This window comes from Lycium ferocissimum, chromosome 2, assembly GCF_029784015.1.
Source record: "Lycium ferocissimum isolate CSIRO_LF1 chromosome 2, AGI_CSIRO_Lferr_CH_V1, whole genome shotgun sequence".
NCBI lineage: Eukaryota > Viridiplantae > Streptophyta > Magnoliopsida > Solanales > Solanaceae > Lycium > Lycium ferocissimum.
Window position 1 is genome coordinate 29,473,556 of NC_081343.1, and position 9,202 is coordinate 29,482,757.

The window sequence follows — 9,202 nt, forward strand, 5'->3', positions numbered from 1 at the left end:
TTTTTGGGATAATTTTTAAGGATGTGAAAAATGCTAAGTAAAATGAGCCGTAATTCATACGTCGTCTTAATTAATAATTTTCCCGAGTTAGACGGAGCGGGATACGCAATTCTTTTTTGACTTATATTTATTAAAATAAATAACTCGTAATTTCTTGTAATTATCAATTTTCACAGAATAATAATTAAACGTCCATTTTTGCAATTTTCTCAGGATTTTTAAAATTTTGATGTTTTAAAAAGCATCATTACTCCGTCTTGGACTCAGGAAGATTAAAAAAAATTAGAATACGTGTTTTATGAGGTGAAAATGACGTGTCAACAGCGGCACCAGTACTGCATTAGCGACACCGCTATAGCGGTTGCTAGGCCGCTGAAGGGGCTAAGTGCTTTTGGGATTGGACCGTCGTGGCGGTCTGAGTGGTCGTCAAGGGGGGACCACTGCAGCAGTCCCGCTGCCACAGAAGCGATATAGGACTGGTTATTTCATTAAATGTATATTAAAAGCCCTAAGTCCCTCATTCCTTATTTTTTCGACTTTAGAGTTCTTGGGAGCTTTTCAAGAATATTCTTGGGGAAATTATTGGTGGTAAGTTATTCTATTTCCTTTACTATTTCATTGTCCTTAATCACCTTAGAATCTCTTTATCTTGTTAGTTCATTAAGTGGTTGAAGATTTAAAAGAGGGTTCCATGAGTTCTTCCTTCTAGGTTTATAAATCATGATTTGTTGGTTCGGTTAGCTTTATTAAGCATGGAATTGATGACTAGAACCTATAAATGCATGATTCTTCCTAATTAGTGGCTAAATTTATGGAATTAGAAGTTAGGGTTTATACCCAAATTTGGGGGTTTTTTCCTGGAATTTGAAATTGAGCGGATTGTTGATTATTTTAGCTTGCTATTGATGGGAATTGATCACCTAGAGCTTTAATTTCATGTTGGAACCTTTAGATTCCTAATTTCACCCTTTTAGTTCATAAAACCCATTCCATAGGTTGGGGATGGGTCTTGAATAGAAGTAGGGTTAGTTTGATGTTCTTCTTCTAATTTCTTAATTCGAATGTGCCTAAACTTTTTTTTATCTCGAGGCTCAAAGGAAAGGGAAGTCTAAGGAGTGATTGTTGGTGATATTGTTGTTCGGCCTTCCAGGTAGGATACGGTTTACCCTATGGTGAGACTTCGTTTAGCGAAGCATATATTTAGACGATATTGTCAGAGAAAACATGTAAACCTTTGGGTATGAAGTTGGGTTGGATATTATCTTAGGTTGGGCCCTGTTGTGTGATTGGGGTTAGCCACTCCGTTGTGTTGTGTCTTATCTTGTTCTATTGTTGTTGGCTTGATGCCATGTGGAGATAGTAGATATTGGATACTATTGATATATCTTGACCATGATATTGTAGTATCTTACCTGTTGACGTTTGATACGAGGATAGTGTTCTATTATGTCTTATTGTGTAGCCTTATCATGATATTATTGGTGTTCCCATGCGTGGTACTTGTGCTATTAATTTGATTATTAACATTGAACTCATACATTGCACGCATTCTCATCCTTTATGATATACTATTGATACATTGATGATACTTCGAGAAACAACTATTATGAAATTTGAGCTCGATTGGATGAGAGTGACGTGAGGACCGATGTCCGATGCTTATCCTGGAATCGAGGATGTGCGTAGCGATTGCCGAGGTTGTTGTTGGAATCCTAAGGTAGCGGTTGCCGAGGTTGTTGTTGGAACCGTGAGGTAGATGGACTTTGCGGGTCCCCCATGAGTTGTGCTACTGAGATATGATGTTCCATCATCGAAGTACATGTGTACACAGCATATGCATTGCATACACATTTCATACATTATTGCATTACATTGTAATATGGCTTCTATTGTGATATTCTTGTGATGTACTTGTGATATCCGGATTCTGACTGAGTATTTTGAGACTTGGCACAATTGGGTTTAGATGTTAAACATAGGTGATGACGTGTATTTGGATTATGGCTCGTATTTGACTTATACCTTGTTGATTTACCTGTTTATCCTACTTTATTGACTTGATATGTGTTAGCTAAACTTAGTCAGCTTATGATACCTACCAGTACTTGTTGTTTGTACTGACCTGCGCTTGTTGCATTCTTGTATGATGCTGAGTTCCAGGTAGGATCAACCTCTGCTTTTCGTGGCTAATAACGGTGAGAGAGTTGCTGCTTAGAGGCTTACGGGGTGAGCACGGGGACGTCCGCCGCCTTAGAGATTCTTCCTTTATTTTATGTCTTACTTGATATTCCGAGACATATTAAGACTATTAATGTATTATTGATATGTCCAAACTCGTAGATTCTAGTTAGTTGCTGTTGTATGACTAGACAGATTTCTGGGGTGGTTTTGATGTATTTCCGCATATTCTATCTATTATTATGTCAGACTTACGTATTTCTATCTCTTTCGCTTATTTATTTATTTATTTATTTATTATTTCATGTCTCTGAGATTGTTGGGGTAAGGGTTCGCTTACCGAGGTGGGAAAGATAGGCGCCCGCACGACTTAGCTAAATTGGATCGTGACAAAACGTTAAGGTTCATAGTATATAGAGGAACTCCAATGTCTCATGATTTGCAATAGATAAAACTACAATTTGTGAAATAACATAAAATTATTTTCTACGCCTTGGACATTTGAATATCGAACCACAAACAAAGACGGATATGAAAAGTCCCAATATAGTTTGCAGTAATCTTTAGTCTATTCATGCATTACTTTTTTGAATTTGTGACAATAAAAATAACTTCTACGACCGTAAAAGTTTGAATTAAAATTTGAATATTTAAATATTCAAAGTGAGTACAACTCTTCAAAGAGAAAAAGATGACAAAAAAAAAAAAAAAAAAAAAAACTAGAAAAACCAACAATTTATTTAGAAAATATTCTAAACAACCGTGATTTGGACAATGTAGGTGAAAAAATAAAATGACATGAAAAAATACAAAGAAGAAGAAAGACGCTCCATCCACTAGGCATGGATATCGTTGATTTCAAAGCTTTAAGTTTAGGTCCAACTCATTGTTTGTTTCATTATCAGCGTTAATCAATTGGGATTCATCATATGTACTCTGAATAGGAACATCTTGATGTCTTGTGGACTCGGGAGGAGTTTCATTTAGATTTATACCTATAGAATCCACATGCATGTATCTGTCGTCGCCATTACCTCCAATTGAGCAAGAAGGATGTGGTGGTGGTGATGGAGGCGGTGGTGGTGGTGTTTGAGGCATAGCCCTCTCTTCTCTCGTGAATCTTGTGTGTTGATTTGGTGGAAAAACTACTACCGTTGTTACACCTAATAAATCACTAAAACCTCGTGCTAGATGTATCACTTGTTGGCGTGCAGGATGAGATTTGAAATGACTCATGAATTCATCATCAGTGCGACCGATTTGATTACATATAGGGCAACGAAGAAGAGTAGGGAGAGAACTCAACTTTTGAACAAACATAATAGAAAGAGAATCAATGTCAAACATTCTACTATTTTTAGTGAAAAGAAAAACTCTAAAAAAATTCAAAAGAGAAAGAAAGCGACGATGACACTGAGTGATGCACATCAATTCTATGGAATGCGTGAAGAATTTATAGGCTAGCGCGACTCGCATCTACACGTAGATATAGACGCCACTTATGGCATAATAATAAATTTGTTAGACAAAAAAACTGTTGAAGTTAGATATTAGATCCATAAATAAAATTGATATTTTTCTAGTCTGAGAATTATTTTTTATTTTTTGTTGTTCATGTTTTTCTAGCCAGATAAGCTTCTAGAACAATATGTAGTAAAAGGGTAAGGGAAAAATTAGATGGAACTGAAAAAAAAAAATCATTAGTCGGATAAATTGTTTTTGTAACATTTATCAATTTTTTGTTTCTCTCTCTCTCTCTCTCTTGGCTAAGATCAACTATCATGTATCAAAAAAACTATCTACGTTATTACAGAAGTAGACCTCAAAGACCAAGAATTAATTTAGAACTAGTAATCATAATAGTATTATCGTCAGTATTTTATTTTTCTTCTGTAAGAAGAAAATTATTGATCTTGAAGATAGGCTACAAACCTTAATTTTGTAACAAATGTACCAAACATAGCATAAAGTACGAAATTGAATTTAGAACTTACAACTAGATTATAATACTATATTATTACGGTCATTTTTTTTTTCATAATACTATATTATATATTATGGTCATTGTTTTATTTTCTTTCTTTTTTCATAATACTATATTATTGTGGTCATTAGTTTATTTTCGTTCTTTTTTCATAACACTATATTATTATGGTCATTCTTTTATTTTCTTTCTATAAGAGAAAAATATTTTAGATCTTGATTAATCTTGAAGCTAGTTCTCAAACTATTTAATTTCGTAAAAATATACCAAACTTGACTTGAAGAAAGGAATTGAATTTAATATTTTGAACTAGATCTTCGTATTATGATCAGTCTTTTATTTTCTTTACTTAAGAGGAAGACAATTTAGATCTTGAAGCTAGATCATTAGCTATTTATTTTTATAATAATTAGTTTACCAAACTTGGCTTAGTGAGAAATTGAATTAGAATTCAGAACTAGATAGTCATGATATAGTAACATAGTCACTCTTTTATTTTCCTTCCTTGAGAGGATAACACTTTAGATCTTGATAACAAACTATTTATTTTTGTAACAATTAATTAATTACCAAATTTGGCTTAAAGTAAGAAATTTGATTTAGAACTAAATAACCATAATCTAGTAGTATGATCATCATACCCCAAATTCTTGATAGGTTTGTCCAGTTCCCGATGTCTTAACCTTGACCGAGAGGGCCAACCTTACATGCATATATAAATGTGACAAATACGTTTTTTTGTGTGGAAAAGAAAATATTTCACAAAAAAATTATCTTTCGGTAAACGTGGAATAATAACTACAAAATAATAGTTATTCATTTAAGCCATGTGAGGTTACATAAGAATTGACAAAAAGAAACATGACATGATAACTTTGTCATGAAGCCTCTATGTAACAACTCGACCCTTGATTCTGAGTTTTAACACTTATTTCATGTTTGGAATTGGTACAAGTCACATATTTACTACTTGGAATTTGTTTGAGGGATTCGAGCGAATTTCGGGGAAGGATTTCAAAATTTAGCTATTGCAATTTTTATTTTTTCTATACAACCAAATTTACTGACCTTGGTTGCATTTGCGGACCTGAGTTGCTTTTGCGATGGCCGCATTTGCGATCCGTAGAGGAGCCAGAAAATTCACTAAGGGGTGTCAAATATAAAGAAGTAAACACACGAAAAATCAATAAAAACAATTCTACTAGTGAAGCACAACGTAACGGAATAACAACTTACTCGTCAACGAGGTTTCATTTCTTGAAATTTTTGCAATAGCACCATCAGAAATAGTAATAAATCCATCTTTTTTCTACATAAGCTACCAAACAACCACTCAAAAAGTTCATGATTTTGTTTTACCCCTCCCTAGGAGCTCCCACCTTTTTTCTCTCTTGGTGACTCGAACCCACAACCATAGAGTTGGAGGTTGAGGGTGCTTACCATTTCAGCAACCCCTCTTGTTAGTTCATGATTCATTCGATTTCACGTGTCATTCTTGATAAATTTCATTGCCGAACAAGCCCTATACAATCACAATTGGTAAAAGCAAAACAAATTTCACTAAGAGGAATTAAGAGGAAAGTTTAAATGCTTCTTTGCATTAATTAATATTCTTGAAAGATCACAAAGTCCATTTTGATTGGAGAATCTTTCACTAATCACAAACTACAATAATATAAGTCGTAAGCTGATTCTCAAGAGTACCCATATTCCAAAATTTGAGTTTGTTCAACTGAATCGGCTTTTAAAGAATCTAAATAAATTTCTTATCTTTGAGAAAAATACAATGTTACTTCCAATTGGGTGGTATTTTCTTCTCGAATTAGGTTAATTATGAGAGGCCAAACTTGAGTTTAGTACTTTAGAAAAATAGTTAGTGACTGAATTTTGAAACTAAATTGTAAATAAAATATACTTAGAAGAACGATCTAATAGTTGTATGCACGCAACGAAATACAGGTGAAATTTTGCTATTAAACTTCACATAATTAAGAATATGTACACTTTAATATTATCACTATTAAGAATTTGTATATTTTCGAAACCTTCCTCTGAATAAGGGTCAGATTTGCCCCTGTACTCTCACAAATAAGCTATATTTGCTTTTTGTTATACTTTTTTGACATACTTACCCTTGTCATCCAACTTTTGGGCCATATTTGCCCTTGTACTCTAAAACAAGCGAGAAAAAGGCCAAATCCCACCCCTACCCCCTGTCACGCCCCAACTTGGGGAACGTGCGGCTACCTACTATTTCCCACCTCAGTAGGCGAACTCGTTCCTTATGTAAACAATCATCAGTAAAAAAATAATGAATAAATGAATGAAAAACTCAAGAATAATACGATAAGTCTGACATAATATATCAATACTAAGTGCGGAACATAAACAAATCCCAAATCGTGGTCTGATCAGTACAAGATCTTCTAAATACTACTACAAGTCTGAATAATCAATACATCATCTGAAATACATATTGTCTCAAAATAGAAATGGGACAATAAAGAAGATAGAGTCTCGGGCTGCATGGTTCATTAGTAGCTCACCCTCAGAACTCTAGGAACGTCACCTCGGGATCAGTCGCGAGGTGTGGAATTCTCTCCAACAATGAACTCTGCACTCATGAAAAGAGTACAATAAGGTAGCATCAGTACAAAACACGGTACTGAGTAAGCATCATAAGCCGACAACAGTTAGATCACGCATGCAAACAAGGAAATGGAAAGATAATCATGCTCACAGACAGATTCAAGTCAACAAGTCCAAGTAGTACGATCAATTACCAACAATGTCTCAAATATATCACGAATCCAAACATAACCAAATAATCACCCAATAATTCAAATATCACCAAAGATCAATATCAATCCAAATGACACAAAGAACATATAAGGTGAATGCATATGAAATGCAATGCAATGATACACACATGCTCCGGGGGGACGATGTCCACCTCTCGGCAGTCATGACCCATGGGGGACCGCTAAGTCCATGTACCGTCATTCCGTATCACACAGCCTAGAATGAATCCTTCATCCAATAACAATGCTAACCACTCCGTATCACACAACATAGAGATGGCTACGCAAATATAGTAATGTCGCATGAATCATACTTACCTCTGTCATCACCATTGCCCAGTATCAAGATCATGACAAATATATCGTGGATATGAGAAAGTATGTCATGCAATGAGAATATCATAAATAACATATGGATTCTAATCAATTTCATATAAGGAAAGCCATTATAGTACAAGTATCACATGAATCCGTTCCTTCCAACCAATCTTGCATAATAAAGAGGAACCACTAATTCATATATGAAAAGCCAAGCATAACTTAGGGAATCTACGGGCCACGAGCTTGAACATACAAGTCACACAACAGTACCAATCCTAAGAATTTCATGCCAAACTTCATACCCGAAGGTTCACACGATGTCTCCAACAATTCCTTAGTACTACATACGAGTCACTAACTGGAGTCTAACCTAAAAGGTAAGCCGTAACCTACTTGGAAAGCCGAACAGGAGCCTTAAACCGTCACACCTTGGCCTTGCCTTTCCGTAACGCCTCCAAGTACTCAAAGTCTATTCATAATCGAATTCTATAATAAAAACCATGACTAATGACACCCATATTGCTATTCTTCTAGCTAGATCAAATTCTAACCCGAGAAAATTGGGTAAAACGGGAAATTGAAAGATGGAACATGCAATTCAAGCTCTAGGTTATCAAACCCACTAATCATTTGCTAAAACAACTCAAGATTAAGCCTAATTCGGATTTAAAGCAAAACCGCCAAATTTGGGTATGAACCCTAATTCTTCAATCCTCAAATTAACCATTAATAATGGAAGAAATAAGCTTAACAACTAGGAATTCATCAAACTCTATGGTTATTCTAGTCAATTTCACCACCAATTTCTATTTTAGAAGTCTAAACGCATTTCAAGAATTTTAACACAAGACTCATCTTCTCTATCTAGATTCTAGGCATGGAATAGATTCGAAGACAAATAACAAAGGCTAGGGTCATTGATCTTACCTCTAACACGAATTAGTCCACAAATAGCTTTATTCCCCCAAAGAGTGCTTAGAAAAGTGATGAGAAGAAGTGATAGGGTTTAAGGGACTTAACTTGAGAAAAGAAAAATACTTCTGCTTGACTACGGCTACAGTGGTCAAGGAGCTACTGCAGCGCACGTACTACGATGCCTATAAGGCTCGCCATAGCGGCCTCTACTCAAAATCAGTAGGCTGCTATAGCGGCAAGGAACCTGCTACTACGGCTAACCACCAAATCTCCCAGTCCGCTATTGCTGTCCCCCAGGCACTATAGCGTGACCACTACAGTGGTTATGGTACCGCTGCAGCGCCTACACTAGAACCAAAACATTTTGGTTTTGACCAATCTCGTCTCGAAATCCGACTATCACCTGAGGCGCCACAGATACCAAATAAACATGCACACACACATAAAAACGCGCTACGGATTCACTTGTGGCCTCAGATTTTCCAACGTAGGTCTAATTGACCAAGTTAAACCCCAATGGCCTAAAGGCAAGTTCCCAACCCAAGTTCAAAAACACTCCCAATGGCATTGAGAACTGAACCGAACATACTACCAAGTCATAAATGACTGTCTGGACCTCTTGGAATGGATGAAATTTCAAAAAAGGTCCGTTTACTCAAAAGTCAACTTTGGGTCAAACGGATTCCACTTTGAGGCTCAAACCTCCAAAAGTCACTCTAAAACCCGCCCGTGACCTAAGGAAAGGTCAACAGGGGTAAAAGGGTCATTGGCACTATAACGACCAATTGGGTCGTTAATACCCCCCCCCCCCCACCACCACCACCACCCCAACATATGACCAGATTACCAACTACACACTTTATCTTTGCGGGGATCCTATTACCCACTGGAAAATTTTAAAATGGAATTATTTACTCCCTAAAAAGCCACACCCAAATATATGTTATATAGTGATATACACACACCGCCATGTATATATTTCTCTTTTTTTTTTTTTTTTTTA